We start from the raw sequence: 23,946 nt of genomic DNA, 5'->3' as shown, positions 1-23,946 counted from the left end.
ATTGAAAATTTGTGATGAAATCTGAAAATGTAAATACTTAAGAATAGATAAGAGAGATCATTACATGAATAAAAACTATGAAACTCTTCAAAAATAAACATTTAAAATACCTAACAGATATACTGTATTCAGGAACTAGAAAATCCAATATTGTTAAGAAGTTGTTAGTACAAGATAATTTATGGATCCAACTTAAAATGAATAAAACTCCAATATGCTCTTTTTGAGATTTAGACAATTGTTCTGCATGCTGCTCCACAAAGTGACCCTGCTACTTCTCCATCAAGGGATATCTTCTATTTCTGTAAAACCTCAAATTTGGGTGGTCATATGAACACTATGACAAATAGATTATGACGCGACTGACATGGTGCCACTCTGGACATAGCGCTTAACTGGCTGTACCCATCTACTTTCTACCACTTGGATCTCCGAGTACCATATAAAAAGCTTGACTATTATCTGGAGTTATCTTGTGGTCCTTCATCTAAATGGATAGGAAGAGAGACTGAGTGCATTTCTTACTGTCATCCCTCCCAATATGATACAAATGTGAATTAAGTTATCCTGAGTTTATGTAAAACTCAGTTATCAGCTAAATAAAACAGTGACTTCAGTCCTCACCACACAAACAGAAGAAATACCCAGCCAACAACTTCCTGAATTCTGACTCACAAAATTTTGAGATAAAATAAAATGATGGTTGTTAACTGTGGAGCTCTGCACCATACATGAAGACAGGACAAGAATAAAAAATGGCACCTCAAGGTGTGGTGCTTCCATAACAACAATTTAAAGTGTATGAAACTGGCTTTAGTACCCAAAAATAGGGGCCTCCAGGATATTGTAAGTAAAGGCTGAAAATACAGACGTAACTGTTCTGGAGGTTGTGAAAAAAGTGAGGTGCTATCTAGGGGTGAAAAAAATTTAGTAATTCTGTCACCTATAGTAATGAAAACAATAAAAAAGTACTTAAGTGAATAGGTGGATTTGGCTAAAATTTCCAAATAGAATATTGAAAGTTACAGCTGTTTCTTATAGCATTATATCTTATAATAAGTCATAGATTTAAAAAAAACTGATAAGACTAACTGTTATATATTCAGAGAGAATTTACAAAAAACATAAAAGAGCCAGAACATGCTGGTTTCAAAGATAAAAATGACCTCCCTTTCAAATCTCTGCAAAAATCTAAGAACTCTAAAAGGAAGAAAGGTCATCAAAATAAGTCATTTCAAACTTGTGGATGTTAAGACTCTATAAAAAGACTTAAGAAAAATTTAATGATGTGCTTCATAAGTACTTAAAACTAGACAAACATAATTCTAAGATTCTTGAAAGTATTTTCTGACTGCTCATAAAGTTTCAGCTCAAGTCTGAGAAGGGCCAGTTTCAAATATATCTGTGAATAAGGTGCTTGTATATTCCACAAAGTCTTTTTTTAATTAATTAATTTATTTATTTATTATTATACTTTAAGTTTTAGGGTACATGTGCACAATGTGCAGGTTAGTTACATATGTATACATTTGCCATGCTGGTGCGCTGCACCCAACAACTCGTCATCTAGCATTAGGTATATCTCCCAATATTATCCCTCCCCCCTCCACCCACCCCACAACAGACCCCAGAGTGTGATGTTCCCCTTCCTGTATCCATGTGTTCCCATTGTTCAATTCCCACCTATGAGTGAGAATATGCAGTGTTTGGTTTTTTGTTCTTGCGATAGTTTACTGAGAATGATGATTTCCAATTTCATCCATGTCTCTACAAAGCACATGAACTCATCATTTTCTATGGCTGTATAGTATTCCATAGTGTATATGTGCCACATTTTCTTAATCCAGTCTATCATTATTGGACATTTGGGTTGGTTCCAAGTCTTTGCTATTGTGAATAATGCCACAATAAACATACGTGTGCATGTGTCTTTATAGCAGCATGATTTATAGTCCTTTGGGTATATACCCAGTAATAGGATGGCTGGGTCAAATGGTATTTCTAGTTCTAGATCCCTGAGGAATTGCGACACTGACTTCCACAATGGTTGAACTAGTTTACAGTCCTACCAACAGTGTAAAAGTGTTCCTATTTCTCCACATCCTCTCCAGCACTTGTTGTTTCCTGACATTTTAATGATTGCCATTCTAACTGGTGTGAGATGGTATCTCATTGTGGTTTTGATTTGCATTTCTCTGATGGCCAGTGATGGTGAGCATTTTTTCATGTGTTTTTTGGCTGCATAAAAGTCTTCTTTTGAGAAGTGTCTGTTCATGTCAATTCAAGATGGATTAAAGACTTACATGTTAGACGTAAAACCATAAAAACCCTAGAAGAAAACCTAGGCATTACCATTCAGGACATAGACATGGGCAAGGACTTCATGTCTAAAACACCAAAAGCAATGGCAACAAAAGACAAAATTGACAAATGGGATCTCATTAAACTAAAGAGCTTCTGCACAGCAAAAGAAACTACCATCAGAGTGAACAGGCAACCTACAAAATGGGAGAAAATTTTCGTAACATACTCATCTGACAAAGGGCTAATATCCAGAATCTACAATGAACTCAAACAAATTTACAAGAAAAAAACAAACAACCCCATCAAAAAGTGGGCTAAGGACATGAACAGACACTTCTCAAAAGTCTTTAACTAAATTACACTGAAGGAAGCAGGATAGCCTTCCCTTTTGAATGGGAGCATCTATGTTAATTACCTATTCTTCCCTTTCTCCATTCTATGCTAGGCATATGGAAGAAATACTCTGTCTCAACAGATGTGTAATAGGGAAAATCCAAAATTTAAAATTTGCAAAACAGGACCTGCACCCAAGGAGCCACATCTACTCTCAGTCTGAATACAGAGGTTGAGATCTTGAGCTTCAAACAGATGTCATGATGGGATGATTTATTAATTGAGTTCGGAGCATCTAAATCCTGTCTTCCCACATTGCGATCCTTGAATTACCCTTAGAAATCTGAAATTTCACTGAGAAGACTTTGTCTACATACATCCTTATATATATGAGGAGGAAAACTCTTATCCTAATTATAGCTCATTGTACCAAAGAGTTTTTCTATAGCAGTTCTCATCTCTGAATTTCTCAACGCGTATATAAAAGGATTCAACATGGGTGTGATAACTGAATAAAACACAGTGAGGAATTTATCAATAGAAAAGTTTGAAACAGGTCTAACATACATGAAAATACAGGGAACAAAAAACAGGACAACCACGGTAATGTGGGAGTTGCAGGTAGACAGGGCTTTATGCCTCCTTTCCTGACTGTAAGTTTTAAGGGAGTTTAGGATGACCCTATATGAGATTAGTAGAAGGGTGAAGGTGATCATACAGATTGCTCCACCATTGAAAACCACAGTGAGACCTATAAAGTAGGTGTCAGTGCATGCCAGTTCCAATAATGGGTACATATCACAGTAAAAATGGTCAATGGCATTCGGGCCACAGAAAGGGAGACAGTATACAACAACAATTTGAAACACAGAATGCACAAAACCTCCAGTCATGGCCACCACAAACAGAAGGATGCAAACCTGTTGATTCATGATGGTCAAATAGTGCAGTGGCTTACAGATGGCCATGTAGCGATCCCAGGCCATCATCACCAGAAGAAAGACCTCTGCACCACCAAACAAGTGGTCTATAAACAGCTGGCCCATGCAAGCTCAGAAGGAAATAGTCTTTTTATCACAGAGGAAGTCGACAATCAATACAGGAGAAATGGTGGTGGAATACACAGCCTCTATAAATGACAGGCAGGTGAGGAAGAAGTACATTGGGGAGCCCAAGGAAGGGCTCGCAATAATAGTCATGACAATGAATAGGTTTCCCACCACTGACACAATGTATGTGAGTAAAAACATGACAAATAATGCATTTTTCACATCAGGATCCTGAGAGAAGCCCAGGAAGACATATTCTGTAATACTGTTATTTTGTCTCATTTACTCTTTTTTCAGGCTTGTATCAGAGGTGAGAGCTCAGGAGAACAGGACCTGTAATGAAATAGTGAACAGGAATATGATTACATCGATTGTGTCACAGAGCATGTCTTCGTTGGTATCCTGAATAGAGATTTACACACAACAAACATTTAGGAACTCAAATTTGAGTTCCTCATCAAAGAGCCCCTTTTTCCTTGACAATCCTACTTCTCCTCAAACATTTTAGATTCAGACAGAGGTTAAGATTTCTACCACTAAGTTTAGTGAATATTCTATATAGAAGAATAATTAAAGTCCCAACAGCCATTCATACATTTCATAACTTCTTATTAAAAACATTTTTCTGGGCACAGAAATCAGCTATGATAAATAGGCAACAGGTTCTTGGTCTCAAGAAACACTCTCTGGTGGTGGTAAGCAACTCTAAATAAATAAATTGACATAGATTTAGTCCTTTGTGTTTGTACTTGTGCTATCTTTATAATATGATCTGGGTAGCACCATGAATAACATCTTCTGAACTATCTCACTCAGGTTCACCGTTTTTTATGAGACTTTGGGTCATTTACTAACACTCCCTGCCCCTTACTTTCATCATTTTTAGAATGGAGATCCCAATAGTCCTTACCTCTTAGAGTTGTTGTTTTATTAAAACAAAGTAAAATGCCTGGAACACTGGCTGGCACCTGGTAAGTGCTCAATAAATGATAGCTATAATTAGTGTTCTTGAATGCTACATTGTTAATATAGGATCAGAACAAATCATGCAGATCTTTGTCAACTTGAAAAGATTTACAGACATACTCCAGGAAAAAAAAGGATAAGATACCTATAATTCAGGAAAACCTTTTGGGGGCACATAATAAAATTGTATGCCTTATAAATTAATGATTTAATTATATGAATAGTAATTTTACCTGTGGCCAAATGTACCTTGATGATAAGCAAGCAGAATTACAGTGAAAAAGTTGGACCCACCATAAGAAAGAGCTCAGGAAATGAAAAGAAGGCTAAAATGAAAAACAAGGAAACTGTAATTAATAAATGAGTTTTCACAAGCGATAAGATTAATGGGATAGTTAAGTGAGGCTGTATTCTTTTAAAATGTTCTTCAGAAAGATTCCTTTTAGTGACAAAATACAGAAAGTGCAACATCCTATAGGTCTCTGGGGTGACCCAGGAGGCTTTCGGAGGTAGCCTTAACAAACACAGAACATCCTAGTATTAAAAAAAAAAAAAAAAAGATACTTCAAAAGAAAAAAAAACACATTGTTTCTCAAAGTCTCTAGATCTGATGGTTAAGGACAAACTTAAATTACAGATAACAGTGGGACAAGTAGAGATACAACCCCAAACTTTCAATTATGCGCTGCTGAGGAAAACTGCAGAATTACTGAACCTCAAATGTAGATAGGATGATTCCATTTACATATATCTGGCAGTGGAAGAGGACGTGTGCAGAGAGAGTTTGAGCTGTCTCCAGAAGCCAGCTGTGATGAACACTCCATATGAACCATCATATTACCACTTCCAGATGATTTCAGAGTTCTGGCATTGTTGAAGCAATAGACTGATAGAGACACACCTGCTGAAGAACACAAGAGAATAATGTAGTCTATAGCCAATTCTGGTTTTTTTCACCTTACTTGCAGTAATATTTAGTGCCTTTTCCCTCTTACATCATAAAACTAGATTTCAACAGGATTATCCTTTTGACAATTTAAACGTTTACTTATAAAAAATAGGGTATGTGAACTACCCTCTACAGTTTAAGTAACTAAAAATATTATACTTTAGGCCAGGCGCAGTGGCTCATGTCTGTAATCCCAGCACTTTGGGAGGCCAAGGTGGGTGGATCACTTGAGATCAGGAGTTCAAGACCACCCTGGCCAACATGGTGAAACCCCATTTCTACTAGGAATACAAAGGTTAGCTGGGCATGGTGGTGGGCATCTGTAATCCCAGCTACTTGGGAAGCCGAGGCAGGAGAATCATGTGAACCTGGGAGACAGAGGTTGCAATGAGGTGAGATCACACCATTGCACTCCAGGCTGGGAGACAGACCAAGACTCCATCTCAAAAAAAAAATTATACTTTAAAAACTAAAAGCATCACTAGGCTTTCAATGCAAACTACTAATTTAATATTTTAATAGAAAAAAACAGTGATTTAACAGAGTTGCCTAAAACATGATATTTTCTAAAGATAAAATTCCATAATAACAAAAACCTCTATAATATTGTATTTCACACAGTTTTATAAAACTATTTATTTATTTTTTATTATATATATTTGTATTATACTCTAAGTTCCAGGGTACATGTGCACAACATGCAGGTTTGTTACATATGTATGCATGTGCCATGTTAGTGTGCTGCACCCATTAACTTGTCATTTACATTAGGTATATCCCCTAATGCTATCCCTCCCCCATGCCACCACCCCACAACAGACCCCGGTGTGTGATGGTCCCCTTCCTGTGTTCAAGTGTTCCATTGTTCAATTCCCACCTATGAGTAACAACATGCGGTGTTTGGTTTTTTGTCCTTGTGATAGTTTGCTGAGAATGATGGTTTCCAGTTTCATCCATGTCCCTACAAAGGACATGAACTCATCCTTTTTATGACTGCAAAGTATTCCATGGTGTATATCTGCTACATTTTCTTAATCCAGTCTGTCATCATTGCACATTTGGGTTTGTTCCAAGTCTTTGCTATTGTGAATAGTGCCACAATAAACATACGTGTGCATGTGGCTTTATAGCAGCATGGTTTATAATGCTTTGGGTATATACCCAGTAATGCAATGGCTGGATCAAATGGTATTTCTACTTTTAGATCCCTGAGGAATTGCCACACTGTCTTCTACAATGCTTGAACTAGTTTACAGTCCCACCAACACTGTAAAAGTGTTTCTATTTCTCCACATCCTCTCCAGCACCTGTTGTTTCCTGACTTTTTAATGATCAACATTCTAACTGGTAAGAGATGGTATCTCATTGTGGTTTTGATTTGCATTTCTCTGATGGCCAGTGATGATGAGCATTTTTTCATGCATCTTTTGGCTGCATAAATGTCTTCTTTTGAGAAGTGTCTGTTCATATCCTTTACCCACTTTTTGATGGGGTTGTTTGTCTTTTTCTTGTAAATTTGTTTGAGTTCATTGTAGATTCTGGATAGTAGCCATTTGTCAGATGAGTAGATTGCAAAAATTTTCTCCCATTCTGTAGGGTGCCTGTTAACTCTGGTGGTAGTTTCTTTTGCTGTGCAGAAGCTCTTTAGTTTAATGAGATCCCATTTGTCAATTTTGGCTTTGGTTGCCATTGCTTTTGGTGTTTTAGACATGAAGTCCTTGCCCATGCCTATGTCCTGAATGGTATTGCCTGGGTTTTCTTCTAGGGTTTCTATGCTTTTAGGTCTAACATTTAAGTCTTTAATCCATCTTGAATTAATTTTTGTATAAGGTGTAAGGAAGGGATCCAGTTTCAGCTTTCTACATATGGCTAGCCAGTTTTCCCAGCAACATTTGTTAAATAGGGAATCCTTTCCTCATTCCTTGTTTTTATCAGGTTTGTCAAAGATCAGATAGTTTTAGATGTGTGGTATTATTTCTGAGGGCTCTGCTCTGTTCCATTGGTCTATATCTCTGTTTTGGTATCAGTACCATGCTGTTTTGGTTACTGTAGCCTTGTAGTATAGTTTGAAGTCAGGTAGCGTGATGCCTCCGGCTTTGTTCTTTTGGCTTAGGATTGACTTGGCAATGAGGGCTCTTTTTTGGTTCCATATGAACTTTAAAGTAGTTTTTTCCAATTCTGTGAAGAAAGTCATTGGTAGCTTGATAGGGATGGCATTGAATCTATAAATTACCTTGGGCAGCATGGCCATTTTCATGATATTGATTCTTCCTACCTATGAGCATGGAAGGTTCTTCCATTTGTTTGTATCCTCTTTTATTTCACTGAGCAGTTGTTTGTAGTTCTCCTTGAAGAGGTCCTTCACATCCCTTGTAAGTTGGATTCCTAGGTATTTTTTTCTCTTGGAAGCAATTGTGAATGGGAGTTCACTCATGATTTGGCTCTCTGTTTGTCTATTATTGATGTATAAGAATGCTTGTGATTTTTGCACATTGATTTTGTATCCTGAGACATTGCTGAATTTGCTTATCAGCTTTAGGAGATTTTGGGCTGAGACAATGGGGTTTTCTAGACATACAATCATGTCATCTGCAAACAGGGACAATTTCACTTCCTCTTTTCCTAATTGAATACTCTTTATTTCTTTCTCCTGCCTGATTGCCCTGGCCAGAACTTCCACCTACAATGAACTCAAACAAACTTATAAGAAAAAAACAAACAATCCCATCAAAAAGTGGGCAAAGGATATGAACAGACACTTCTCAAAAGAAGACATGTATGCAGCCAAAAGACACATGAAAAAATGCTCATCATCACTGGCCATCAGAGAAATGCAAATCAAAACCACAATAAGATACCATCTCACACCACTTAGAATGGCAATCATTAAAAAGTCAGGAAACAACAGGTGCTGGAGAGGATGTGGAGAAATAGGAACACTTTCACACTGTTGGTGGGACTGTAAACTAGTTCAACCATTGTGGAAGTCAGTGTGGCGATTCCTCGGGGATCTAGAACTAGAAATACCATTTGACCCACCCATCCCATTACTGGGTATATACCCAAAAGATTATAAATCATATTGCTATAAAGACACATGCACACGTATGTTTATTGTGGCACTATTCACAATAGCAAAGACTTGAACCAACCCAAATGTCCAACAATGATAGACTGGATTAAGAAAATGTGGCACATATACACCATGGAATACTATGCAGCCATAGAAAAGGATGAGTTCATGTCCTTTGTAGGGACATGGATGAAACTGGAAACCTTCATTCTAAGCAAACTATCACAAGGACAAAAAAACAAACACTGTATGTTCTCACTCATAGGAGGGAATTGAACAATGAGAACACATGGACACAGGAAGGGGAACATCACACACTGGGGCCTGTTATGGGGTGGGGGGAGGGAGGAGGGATAGCATTAGGAGAGATTCCTAATGTTAAATGACGAGTTACTGGGTGCAGCACAACAACATGGCACATGTATATATATGTAATAAACCTGCACTTTGTGCCCTTGTACCCTCAAACTTAAAGTATAATAAAAAAAAGAAGAATGATCTCTAGGAAGAAGGAAAAACCTCTGAAATGGAAAAAAGTAAATGCAGGAAAGATGGAAGAGTAATTGAAAGAAGAAATATAGCAATAAATAACATGAATATTAATCATATGTAACATTAATAAATACAAAACCAAGAAAAAAGTGGGGATTTATATTCAATACATAATTAATTTTATCCTTTTAAATGAGCAAATTTCTCCTATTTAAGAAACATAACACAATGGTAAGAGCCTTATAAGAGAAACATACTAAATAACAGGATGGAAAGTGAAAATAAAATAATAGAATAAACTGCATAAATTCTGACAAAAAGAACATTATTTCCATGCTAATATCAGACAAAACCAAACTTCAATGCATGAAATATTGCCAGAAATAAATGTTTGTAATGACAAAAATTAGTAACATGAATAAAATGATAAATTGGCACAACTTTATGTTATTTTTGAAAAATAGGCTGACCTAAAAGGCGAAATAGGCAAATCAGCAATAACAGGAAAATTTTAGCACAATCTAAGTGCTAGAATATACACACAAAAAATTTATAAAGGTATTTAAGGTTTAAACAAAACCATTAATAAATCTGATGCAGTGACATATGACAGGATCACATACAACAGCTGCAAAATGCATTCTTTTCAAGAGCATATAAAACATTTTCCAAAGTCAATTATATGCTGGTTCATAAAGCAACTCTCAATGAATTTCAGATAGTCATCAAAATAAAATATGTCACTGAACAACAAGAAAATCAGCTAAAAAATGAAAAACTAAAATTAGCTAGAAATTTTCTTTGGCTCAACATTAAACAAATCACTTCTAAATAATCCATTAAAAAATAAATCACAGAAGTTAGAAAATATTTGGGCCTAATAATAATGAAACTACAACAATATCAAAGCTTGTAAGTCTCAGCTAAAATATTACTTGTATTTGCTTGAAAATAATAAAGACTGAAAATCAGTCCACTAAATATCTATTCAAGAAATCATTTCACTTAGTATAATGTCCTCTAGGTACATCTATGCTATCACATATGATATAAAAACATCACCTGCACTCCACAAATACACACAATTACTGTTTGTCAATTAAAAACAAAATAAAACAAAGAGGTTATTAAGCCTTCCAGGTTCATTCATATTGTCAAAAATAGCAGAATGTTCTTTTGAAGGGTTGAATGATATTTTAGCATAAAATATTTTAGCATAAAATATTATTGCATTACATATACAAATACAAAGGGCATATGGTACAAATTTTAATTTATGATGGATGAAGAAATACTGGTGATCTAAGGTAAAGCATAATGTCTGTAGATAATAATACCATATATAATGTGAGTATAAGTGTGCATGTGTACATTGGATAGATGATTGATGATAGATAGATAGATGATAGATTAGTTAGATAGATAGATAGATAGATAGATAGATAGATAGATAGATAGACAGATAGATATCATATTGCCTTTATCCACTCATCTGTCGATGGACATCTAAGTTGTTTCCATATCTTGGTGATTATGAATAATGCTGCAGTACATATGGGAGCCCAGGTATGTCTACAAGATACTAATTTCATTTTCTCTGGATACATACCGAGTAGTGGGATTGCCAGATCATATGGTAGTATTATCCTCCATAGTGTCTTCTATAATGGCTGTATCAATTTACATTCCACCAACCATGTAAAAAGGTTCCCTTTTCTCCACACTGAAGGTAAAGACCACGTGATCTCAATTACATGAGGAATCTAAAAAAAAGTCAAACTCATAAGGTCAGAAAGTAGAATGGTGATTGCCAGGGACTGTGGGGAGGGAGAAATGAGGAGATGTTGGTCAAAGAGTACAAAATTTCAGTTATGCAGAATGAATAACTTCTGGAGAGCTAAGTTACAGCATACAGACTATACTTCGTAATACCATAGTGTATACTTTAAGTTTGCTGGGAAAATAAATCTTAAATATTCTCACCACACACAAAAGGTAATTATGTGAGGTGATGAACATGTTGATTGTGGTAATCATTCCTCAATATATACATTTACCAAAATATCACATTGTACATCTTAAATATATATAATACATTTTTGTCAAATACACCTCAATAAAGCTAGAGAAAATAAAAAACAAACTATATTTTAAAGATGACAACAACAAAAGTAGTAACCAATCTGCATGGAATGGCAAAAACAGACAAAACTCTGCAAATGCTGCACTGTCCCTGGAAGGTGGTCTGGAAGCACTGGAGTGAAGGAAAAGCCTCCCAGAGGGCAATATTTTGAGCAGTCAGTCTGGTTTTTCCACTGTATGTGGAACGTATAATAACCATATTTATGGATCTATGCTGAAAATGGACACTGGCTAACAGGTTTGATAAGCTAATGAGGAAACTGGAAATTTTAAAATGGAAAAATGATGACAAAGTAGTTGGAAGAACCATATGTGGGTGACTCTCTCAAAATGAACACCAAATACTACAATGTTAGCTTCTGACATAAATGCCCAACAAAAAGAATCTACTGCAGAAGAAGCTTTCAGGAATCTCATAAATATGAACTGCACTTTGGATGTCAGTCGGCCTTTTTCCCAGTTGTATTTGTAGTCACTGTTGCAGAGATGAATACTCTACAAAGCCTCAAGGTCCAAAATGCCATCAGCAATGTCCATCATTGACACCTTAACATGGCACAAATAGCTAGGGAAGACAGCCACAACCCTGTAACAGCTTACTTCATTGCAACCCCTAAGTCTGGAGAAGACAGCATTTTGTCATCAAATATTCTGGTTATATATTTGTCCTAGCACTTGCCCTATTTATTGTTCACAGAGTAGAATCCATTATCCATTGCCATGATATCTCATTCATTCTTTATCCAGAAGAATCATTTCTAGTAAATAAACTAAAACAAATCACTCACCACCATAAACTTTTTTTTCCTCATGAACAAGTGTCTCCACCTTTATTACTCTCAGCCATGGAAAGCGCCACTTACAATAAAACTTTCAGAAAAATAGGACTACAGAGAATGTTCTCAATTTAGCAAAAGAAACTTATTAAAAAACTACATCTTACATCATAGTTAATGGTTGAAGACTGAATACATTCCCCAAAAGACTGGAAACAAACTAAGATTATTCTCTCTCCTCTGTGTTTGGTGAAGAGCCTAGCTTGTTGAAATATGACAGAATTTGTGGTATAACCTCATTTCTCATCATCTAGAAGCTGAAAAAATGAGACATTGGAAAGTCCTCCTAAAGGGTGAGTCATGGTGCCAGTTGGACAATCCTAACCTGAGAACATGAAATGCTCACTCCCATATGTTTGACACACAGTGTGTGCTCAGTAAGTTATAGTCATCATATGCCCATACTACATATATTCTGAGAAATTATCCCAATTGTAATAAATATTCCCCAATACAGGCATCTAATTTGCCTTTTTTGTTCGAATATCCACAAGATCCATTTCCACAAGTTCCTCCAATTCTTGCCAGTGCATATTATGTAGACTCTGCAATTTGTTTATCAAATGAAATATTTCCTACCACAACAAGGTTATATTTCCCACTTGCGCTCAAGTGACACCTAAATACAGATCTACATGCAAAAAGGGACTTCTCTGGGAAAGGACATGAGGCCTTTGGGGAGATGGCTTTCTGCAACTTCTACAGATATTGAAAGGGCTAATATCTGAAGGTTGTCTATGAATAGCATGCTCAGCAACTGGAAAAATACATCCTTCTTTCCTAAAGGGAGGGTAAGGAAGTACATCTTATATCTATCACAGTCTACCTCTTATGTCACTTGAATCCATTTCTTCATATACACATGAGAATAGATTATTTAGTATTCTCTTCTTGGGTGGAAATTAGAAGAGAAAGATTAAGGGACAAACTATGTCTCTTGCCACCGTGGCTGATGATAGAGTTGCAACTGCTATTTAACATCTTATTCCTTCATTGTCAATTCTATTTCTCCCACTTCACCTTCTACTAGCACCGCTACTGATCTCATGACTTACTTAAAGATGTAACTTAGACCTTCACCCACAAAATGCATCATCCCTGGACACTGTACTCATTCAGAATGGGATTCTTGTACTTTCTCACTTATTATCACAATTGGACAAGAGCATGACAAGATGTGCCCACGTCAGTCACCTGGAAGATAAAAATATCATTCCCTGCCACTATTGTGTTATAACACCTCCATTCTACATCATAACCAGGTCAATTACCTCTGCCACAGTTATGAAAAGAGTCTTCTCTCAATGGTTACAGATAGCAACCCTTCTTGTGATAAGAGAGATTATATCCAACATGCGACACACAGGATACAATGAACGAAGAAAAGGGCTCCTTCATTAAATAATTAATCAATTTTAACCACTTACCATGAAGCTGGACATGACATTGAATTTTACACTTAGGTTAGCCAACAAATAAATATTCTTCTATTTCAAAATAGATTGAATTGAGTATTCTGTCATTTGTAACAAAAACGTCATAAATGAAACATCCTCAATTTAAATATGTATAGGAAACTGAAGTAATGTACAAGTCCTATAATTTATTTATCAAATGTATATATTTGAAATAGTACTACACTGTTTTAATTGTCATAACCTTATAATCTGTCTTATCCAGAATAGCTCATCATTCTTTCCATATTTAATTGCAATTTCCTTATCTTTATGCTTCCAGATGAACTTTTACAATCAAAGGAATATGATGAATAGTTCAGTTTTATGTAGAAAAAAAGGTAAATTGTGTTCATCATTTTTCCCCAAGGATATATACTTAGCACACTGACATAATTTGGTGAAATAAAATTTACACACTAATATAATAAAAATAAATAAATTCATTCTGATTTGATTAATTCATTGATAACAACATAATAGTTGACTCCTCAGAAGAAGCTTGGAGGAATATGGGAGTGACAATAAATATCAGTGTCTAGTGTGACTGATCATTCTAGCCAAAATACAGAGTTTGGAGTAATAAGGCAAGTTCCTTGGAACAACTTGGTCCATGACCAACAGAGACATTGTAGAAACCTTACCAAATATAACATCTCTTTCACATCCTGGTAACACAAAAGAAGTAACAATAGTTCTAGGAGATTTATAATGGGAAGTTACTCACACAATGTCATTGAAACCCAGTAACCTTAATGCTCAGTTGTTTTCAGAAGTATCTGCTATGGGAAGTTATGCACACTGGAGGCTCCCACAGAAACCTAATTCTGCCACCCTAGGATGAAAACTGGCATTTTGGATTCAATATCCCTAATACAGTGGCCAGAAGAGGGCAAATTGAATGACAACTACTGAAAAGTGGTTGAACTTTCACAGAGACAGAAATTAATTCATTATAAGTGTCCTCGATGTCATGATGATGTTAGAGGGCCAGTTAAAAAAAATAGCATGGCATGGCAAAGTTTCTTAATAAAATGGAAATATCATATGTAGAAATGTTGAAGGGGGTGGCTCTGAGAAATGTATCATATTTATAAGTATAAATTTTAGAACAAATAGAACCTCTGACAGAATTTTTCATTCCTGCTAATCACTGGTATGAATGCAATATTCTTTTCCTGATGAAGAAAAACAAGATATTTAATTTCCTAATGGAGATTCTCAAACTAAAGGGTATGATTCATATGGAAATCTGCTGAAATTCTCCCTCTGAATAGTAGAAATTTGATTCAAGAAAGTAAAATTAAGTCCTCTGAATGACCATATTTATGAGAAGCATAAACTTTAGTTCTTGGAGCATTTGGTTGTCACTCTCAGAACAATGTCTGAATATTTCCTGACCCCTGTGGTGTAACCTCACCATTTGGTCAGGCAGACAAGCCTCTGAACAATGGATGACCAAGAAATCCAGTAATAGAGAATCCTATTGTGGAGCCTCATTAGGATTCTAAGGGAAGATTAAAGTGGGCGCTATAGGTCTTTCAGGCACATAGGTTTTGATTCTTTTTTAAAAAGGAATACAAAGTCTTTCTCCCCGGATTTTCAGTGGCCATTTGGATATAAGAGATGAATGACACATAATGATGGGAAGAATAGTGACATACTCCACTAAGTCAACCAAAACTAGTAATATGATAAAGACTCAGGTGCTATAACAATAGCAGAACTGGGAGGAGCCAAGATAGCCGAATAGGAACAGCTCCGATCTACAGCTCCCAGCGTGAGTGATGCAGAAGATGGGTGATTTCTGCATTTCCATCTGAGCTTTGAAGAGAGCAGTGGTTCTCCCAGCACACAGCTTGAGATCTGAGAATGGGCAGACTGCCTCCTCAAGTGGGTCCCTGACCCCTGAGTAGCCTAACTGGGAGGCACCTCCCAGTAGGGACGGACTCACACCTCACATGGCCGGGTACTCCTCTGAGACAAAACTTCCAGAGGAACGATCAGGCCACAGCATTTGCGGTTCACCAATATCCGCTGTTCTGCAGCCTCTGCTGCTGATATCGAGGCAAACAGGGTCTGGAGTGGACCTCCAGCAAACTCCAACAGACCTGCAGCTGAGGATCCTGACTGTTAGAAGGAAAACTAACAAACAGAAAGAACATCCACACCAAAAACCCATCTGTACATCACTACCATCAAAGACCAAAGGTAGATAAAACCACAAAGATGGGGAAAAAACAGAGCAGAAAAACTGGAAACACTAAAAATCAGAGTGCCTCTCCTCCTCCAAAAGAAAGTACCTCCTCAACAGCAATGGAACAAAGCTGGATGGAGAATGACTTTGATGAGTTGAGAGAAGAAGTCTTCAGATGATCAAACTACTCTGAGCTACAGGAGGAAATTTGAACCAATGGCAAAGAAGTTAAAAGCTTTGAAAAAAAAATTAGACGAATAGATAACTAGAGTAACCAATGCAGAGAAGTCTTTAAAGGAACTGATGGAGCTGAAAACTAAGAAACAAGAACTACGTGATGAATGCAGAAGCTTCAGTAGCTGATGTGATCAGCTGGAAGAAAGGGCATCAGTGATGGAAGATGAAATGAATGAAATGAAGTGAGAAGAGAGGTTTAGAGAAAAAAGAATAAAAAGAAACAAACAAAACCTCCAAGAAATATGGGACTATGTGAAAAGACCAAATTTACGTCTGATTGGTGTACCTGAAAGTGACAGGGAGAATGGAATCAAGTTGGAAAACACTCTACAGGATATTATCCAGGAGAACTTCCCCAATCTAGCAAGGCAGGCCAACATTCAGATACAGGAAATACAGAGAACACCACAAAGATACTCCTTGAGAAGACCAACCACAAGACACATAATTGTCAGATTCACCAAAGTTGAAATGAAGGAAAAAATGTTAAGGGCAGCCAGAGAGAAAGGTCGGGTTACCCTCAAAGGGAAGCCCATCAGACTAACAGCTGATCTCTCTGCACAAACTCTACAAGCCAGAAGAGACCAGGGACAAATATTCAACATTCCTAAAGAAAAGAATTTTCAACCCGGAATCTCATATCCAGCCAAACTAAGCTTCATAAGTGAAGAAAAAATGAAATACTTTACAGACAAGTAAATGCTGAGAGACTTTGTCACCACCAGGCCTGCCCTAAAAGAGCCCATGAAGGAAGCACAAAACATGGAAAGCAAAAATTGGTACCAGCCACTGCAAAAACGTGCCAAATTGTAAAGACCATCAAGGCTAGGAAGAAACTGCATCAACTAACGAGCAAAATAACAAGCTAACATCATAATGACAGGATCAAATTCACACATAACAATATTAACTTTAAATGTAAATGGACTAAATGCTCCAATTAAAAGGCAAAGACTGGCAAATTGGATAAAGAGTCAAGACCCATCAGTGTGCTGTACTCAGGAAACCCATCTCACGTGCAGAGACACACATAGCTCAAAATAACGGGATGGAGGAAGATCTACCAAGCAAATGGAAAACAAAAAAAGGCAGGAGTTGCAATCCTAGTCTCTGATAAAACAGACTTTAAACAAACAAAGATCAAAAGAGACAAAGAAGGCCATAACATAATGGTAAAGGAATCAATTCAACAAGTACAGCTACCTATCCTAAATATATATGCACCCAATACAGGAGCACCCAGATTCATAAAGTAAGTCCTTAGTGACTTACGAAGAGACTTAGAATCCCACACAATAATAATGGGAGATTTTAACACACCACTGTCACCATTAGACAGATCAATGAGACAGAAAGTTAACAAGGATACCCAGGAATTGAACTCAGCTCTGCACCAAGGGGACCTAATAGACATCTACAGAACTCTCCACCCAAAATCAACAGAATATACATTCTTTTCAGCACCGCACCAAACATACTCCAAAATTGACCACATAGTTGCAAGTAAAGCACTCCTCAGCAAATATAAAAGAACAGAAATTATAACAAACTGTCTCTCAGACCACAGTGCAATCAAACTAGAACTCGGGATTAAGAAACTCACTCAGACCTGCTCAACTACACGGAAACTGAAAACCTGCTCCTGAATGACTACTGGGTAAGTAATGAAATGAAGGCAGAAATAAAGATGTCCTTTGAAACCAATGAGAACAAAGACACAACATATCAGAACCTCTGGGACACATTCAAAGCAGTGTGTAGAGGGAAATTTATAGCACTAAATGCCCACAAGAGAAAGCAGGAAAGATCTAAAATTGACACCCTAACATCACAATTAAAAGAGCTAGAAAAGCAAGAGCAAACATATTCAAAAGCTAGCAGAAGGCAAGAAGTAACTAAGATCAGAGCGGAACTGAAGGAAATAGAGACATAAAAAACCCTTCAAAAAAATTAATGAATCCAGGAGCTGGTTTTTTGAAAAGATCAACAAAATTGATAGACCGCTAGCAAGACTAATAAAGAAGAAAAGAGAGAAGAATCTAATAGATGCAATAAAAAAAATGATAAAGGGGATATCACCACCGATCGCACAGAAATACAAACTACCATCAGAGAATACTATAAACACCTCTACAAAAAATGAACTAGAAAATCTAGAAGAAATGGATAAATTCCTCAACACATACACCCTCCCAAAACTAAACCAGGAAGAAGTTGAATCACTGAATAGACCAATAACAGGCTCTGAAATTGAGGCAATAATTAATAGCTGAACAACCAAAAAAAGTCCAGGACCAGATGGATTCACAGCCGAATTCTACCACAGGTAAAAAGAGGAGCTTCTACCATTCCTTCTGAAACTATTCCAATCAATAGAAAAAGAGGGAATCCTCCCTAATTCATTTTATGAGGCCAGCATCATCCTGATACCAAAGCCTGGCAGAGACACAACCAAAAAAGAGAATTTTAGACCAATATCCTTCATGAACATCGATGCAAAAATCCTCAATAAAATACTGACAAACCGAATCCAGCAGCACATCAAAAAGCTTATCCACCATGATCAAGTGGGCTTCATCCCTGGAATGCAAGGCTGGTTCAACATATGCAAATCAATAAATGTAATCCAGCATATAAACAGAACGAAAGAAAAAACCACATGATTATCTCAATAGATGCAGAAAAGGCCTTTGACAAAATTCAACAACACTTCATGCTAAAAACTCTCAGTAAATTAGGTATTGATGGGACGTATCTCAAAATAGTAAGAGCCATCTATGACAAACCCACAGCCAATATCATACTGAATGGACAAAAACTGGAAACAGTCCCTTTGAAAACTGGAACAAGACAGGGATGCCCTCTCTCACCACTCCTATTTAACATAATGTTGGAAGTTCTGGCCAGGGCAATCAGGCAGTAGAAGGAAATAAAGTGTATTCAATAAGGAAAAGAGGAAGTCAAATTGTCCCTATTTGCAGATGACATGATTGTATATCTAGAAAACCCCATTGTTTCAGCCCAAAATCTCCTTAAGCTGATAAGCAACTTTAGCAAAGTCTCAGGATACAAAATCAATGTACAAAAATCACAAGCATTCTTATACACCAATAACAGACAGAGAGGCAAATCATGAGTGAACTCCCATTCACAATTGCTTCAAAGAGAATAAAATACCTAGGAATCCAACTTACAAAGGATGTGAAGGACCTCTTCAAGGAGAACTATAAACCACTGCTCAATGAAATAAAAGAAGATACAAATAAATGGAAGAACATTCCATGCCCATGAGTAGGAAGAATCAATATCATGAAAATGGCCATACTGCCCAAGATAATGTATAGATTCAATGCCATCCCCATCAAGCTACCAATGACTTTCTTCACAGAATTGGAAAAAACTACTTTAAAGTTCATATGGAACCAAAAAAGAGCCCTCATTGCCAAGTCAATCCTAAGCCAAAAGAACAAAGCTGGACGCATCACGCTACCTGACTTCAAACTATACTACAAGGCTACAGTAACCAAAACAGCATAGTACGGGTACCAAAACAGACATATAGACCAATGGAACAGAACAGAGCCCTCAGAAATAATGCCACATATCCACAACTATCTGATCTTTGACAAACCTGACAAAAACAAGAAATGGGGAAAGGATTCCCTCTTTAATAAATGTTGCTGGGAAAACTGGCTAGCCCTAAGTAGAAAGATGAAATTGGATCCCTTCCTCACACCTTATACTAAAATTAATTCAAGATGGATTAAAGACTTAAATGTTAAGCCTAAAACCATTGAAACCCTAGAAGAAAACCTAGGCAATACCATTCAGGACATAGGCATGGGCAAGGACTTCATGTCTAAAACACCAAAAGCAATGTCAAAAAAAGCCAAAATTAACAAGTGGGATCTAATTAAACTAAAGAGCTTCTGCACAGCAAAAGAAACTACCATCAGAGTGAACAGGCAACCTACAGAATGGGAGACAATTTTTGCAACCTACTCATCTGAGAAAGGGTTAATATCCAGAATCTACAATGAACTCAAACAAATTTACAAGAAAAATCAAACAACCCCATCAAAAAGTGGGGGAAGGATATGAACAGATACTTCTCAAAAGAAGACATGTGTGCAGCCAAAAAACACATGAAAAAATGCGCATCATCACTGGCCATCAGAGAAATGCAAGTCAAAACCACAATGAGATACCATCTCACAACACTTAGAATGGCAATCATTAAAAAGTCAGGAAACAACAGGTGCTGGAGAGGATGTGGAGAAATAGGAACACTTTTACACTGTTGGTGGGACTGTAAACTAGTTCAACCATTGTGGAAGTCAGTGTGGAGATTCCTCAGGGATCTAGAACTAGAAATACCATTTGACCCAGCCATCCCATTACTGGGTATGTACCCAAAGGACTATAAATCTTGCTGCTATAAAGACACATGCACACATGTGTTTATTGTGGCACTATTCACAATAGCAAAGACGTGGAACCAACCTAAATGTCCAACAACAATAGACTGGATTAAGAAAATGTGGCACATACACACCACGGAATACTATGAAGCCATAAAAATGATAAAGTTCATGTGCTTTGTAGGGACATCGATGAATCTGGAAACCATCATTCTCAGCAAACTATTGCAAGGACAAAAAACCAAACACCGCATGTTCTCACTCATAGGTTGGAATTGAACAATGAGATCACATGGACACAGGAAGGGGAACATCACACACCGGGGACTGTTGTGGGGTTGGGGGAGGGAGGAGGGATAGCATTAGGAGATATACCTAATGCTAAATGACGAGTTACTGGGTGCGGCACACCAACATGGCACATGTATACATAAGTAACAAACCTGCATGTTGTGCACATGTACCCTAAATCTTAAAGTATAATAATAATAAAATTAAAAAAAAATAGCAGAACCACTGTTTAAATAGGATTAAAGAGTTCTTGCTAGTGCCAAGAGCCAAAACAGAGCTTTTAGGATTATTACAAAAGACCAATAGCCATAGCTCCTAGTGATGTCAAATGGATTTACCATGATTAGACTTTTAATGACACTTTGAGATTCACTTAGCCTGTAATCCAAGCCACAAATGAAAACACCATCTGGCTATTGAAATAATACATGGACTATCAATTTGATCCCCAACTGTCATTGAATCAAACCACAAATTTTCTCATGGCCAGTGGACATAAATGAGCTAAGAAGTACATCACATAGGCCGGTAGCAGTGGCTCACGCCTGTAATTGACAGCACTTTGAGAGGCCAAGGTGGGCAGATCACCTGATGTCAGCAGTGTGAGACCAGCCTGACCAACATGGTGAAAATCTGCCTCTACTAAAAATACAAAAATTAGCTGGGGCCGGGCACGGTGGCTCATGCCTGTAATCCTAGCACTTTGGGAGGCCGAGACGGGCAGATCACGAGGTCAGGAGATCGAGACCATCTTGGCTAACACGGTGAAACCCCGTTTCTACTAAAATTACAAAAAATTAGCCGGGCGTGTTGGCAGGCGCCTGTAGTCCCAGCTACTTGGGAGGCTGAGGCAGGAGAATGGCGTGAACCCGGGAGGCGGAGCTTGCAGTGAGCCGAGATCGCGCCACTGCACTCCAACCTGGGAGACACAGCGAGACTCCATCTCAAAAAAAAAAAAAAAAAAAAAATTAGCTGGGCGTGGTCATACATGCTTATAATCCCAGCTACTCGGGAGGCTGAGGCAAGAGAATACCTTGAACCCAGGAGGAAGAGGTTGCAGTGAGTCAGGATCATGCCACTGCATTCCAGCCTAGACGACAGAGTGAAACTCTGTCTCAATACAAACAAATAAAAAAGTACCTCAAATGGACATATTATAATACCCCTTACAAACCACATAATAATGGCTTTTTCAAAAGATGAATTGGAATTAAATAGGTAATAGTGTAAAGGAAAAATCATATCAGATGTAAAAGGAGCACACAAATGGGTGATAACACCTAGAATGGACACTCTTATACTTTACACATGACATTATCCTCCTCTAGAGAATAAAACTCCAGTTTCTCTCATATGTAATGTGAAGTCAGCTAATGCTAGGAAAGAACAATGAACCCCTTCTCACTAGAATGGGAGAACTACACTGAAGTTATTTAATGCTCTGTCTGAGAATTGTATTATTTGTAGGAAAGATACAAGGCAGTAAATGCTTCTGTTGATACAACCGCATAAAAACAAATTATAACTATAAAAATGTGAAGATGATAAAAGATAAAGAAAGAAAAAGAGTAGCCCTATTGATAAAGGATGTCAAAAAGTGTTACTGTATAATCCTTAATGCTGGGATGTTGACATTAATGCTGAGATATGGACCTTCTTGAGTTTCAACAGAAAGCTGAAAATTTACTATATCACTCTACTAGGGCAGAAATTGAACTTCAAACTCTTTTCCAACACCCCTTGTACTAGCGAATTGCTGGAATTTCCTCTCACTCTCAATCTTTTACCTATTTTGTGTAAGGGGAGAGCTAAATGTGGTCTCAACCTGCCATATGCAATTCAGTAATGAGCTCAGTACTTGAGAGATGAGAAATGTAATAGCCATCAGATCTGTATTATGAAAAATGCAAAAAAAGTTCCTCAGGCTGAAAAACACAATATTATATAAAAATTATAATTTATAGAAAAGTATTCAAAAAGTAGATATAATACATAGGGATTAAACAGAGATTCTTTTTCTTTCTCTTTTTAGTTGTTTTATAAAAATTGTTCAAAGAAAATGAATAACAATATATTCAGAAGTTAACAACATCCAGCAGTAAAATATATAAAACAATTTCAAGTGCTGTGGGATGTTAAGTAGAATGACACTCAAAAGTTTTTTCATTTCTATTGAGAAACTGAGTCCTGCGAACAATCAGGTTATAAGTGGATCCTTCCTCAGTCAAGCCTTCATACGAAACTGTAGCCCCAGCCAGATGATGATTACAGATTTGTAAAAGACCTTGAAGCACTAGGATCTGCTAAGCCAGCCTTAGTTCCCTGACCTACAGAAATAGAGACATAATAAGTACATAGTGTTTCGAGCCTAAGTTTTAGAGTAACTTTTATGTGGGAATAAGTAGCTTATATATCTAGAAAAATCTTCAAATATTTGGAAACTTGGTAATAAATTTTTGATAACATATGAATCAGAGTAAAACTTATAATAGAAACAAGCAAATATTTGGAACTCAACACTAACTAAAACATATCAAGATTTGTGAGATGTGATCATGATCAATGCAGAAGACAGGTAATTTCTGCATTTCCACCTGAGGTACCTGGAAAATCGGGACACTCCTGTCCAAATATTGCACTTTTCCAATGGTCTTCACAAACAGCACACCAAGAGATTATACCCCACACCTGGTTCAGCAGGTCCCACACCCACAGAGCCTTTCTCACTGCCAGTGCAGCACTCTGAGATTGAACTGCAAGGTGGCAGCCTGGCTGGGGAACGGGTATCTGCCATTGCTGAGGCTTGAGTAGGTAAACAAAATGACTGAGGAAACTCAAACTGGGCAGAGCCCACCACATCTCAGCAAGGCCTATTGCCTCTGTAGATTGCATCTCTGGGAGCAAAGCATAGCTGAAAAAAAGGAAGCAGAAATTCTTGCAAACTTAAATGTCCCTGTCTGACAGCTCTGAAGAGAGCAGTGCTTCTCCCAGCATGGTGTTTGAGCTCTGAGAATGGACAGACTGCCTCCTCAAGTGGGTCCCTGAACCCTCTGTAGCCTAACTGGGAGACACCACTCAGTAGGGGCTGACTGACACCTCATACAGCTGGGGGCAGGGCACAGCTGAACAAAAGGCAGCAGAAACTTCTGCAGACTTAAACGTCCCTATCTGACAGCTTTGAAGAGAGTAGTGGTTCTCCGAG

At 37.3% G+C, this 23,946-nt stretch overlaps 1 pseudogene; it reads right to left on the bottom strand.

The window, feature by feature from the left end:
• Window positions 1-2,913: 2,913 nt before the first annotated feature.
• LOC100979696 (olfactory receptor 4A8-like) overlaps window positions 2,914-23,946 on the bottom strand; it is a 238,692-nt pseudogene continuing 217,659 nt past the window's right edge.

The sequence above is a fragment of the Pan paniscus genome, chromosome 9 (genome assembly GCF_029289425.2).
Source record: "Pan paniscus chromosome 9, NHGRI_mPanPan1-v2.0_pri, whole genome shotgun sequence".
Taxonomy (NCBI): domain Eukaryota; kingdom Metazoa; phylum Chordata; class Mammalia; order Primates; family Hominidae; genus Pan; species Pan paniscus.
This window is presented reverse-complemented; position numbering and strand designations above follow the sequence as displayed.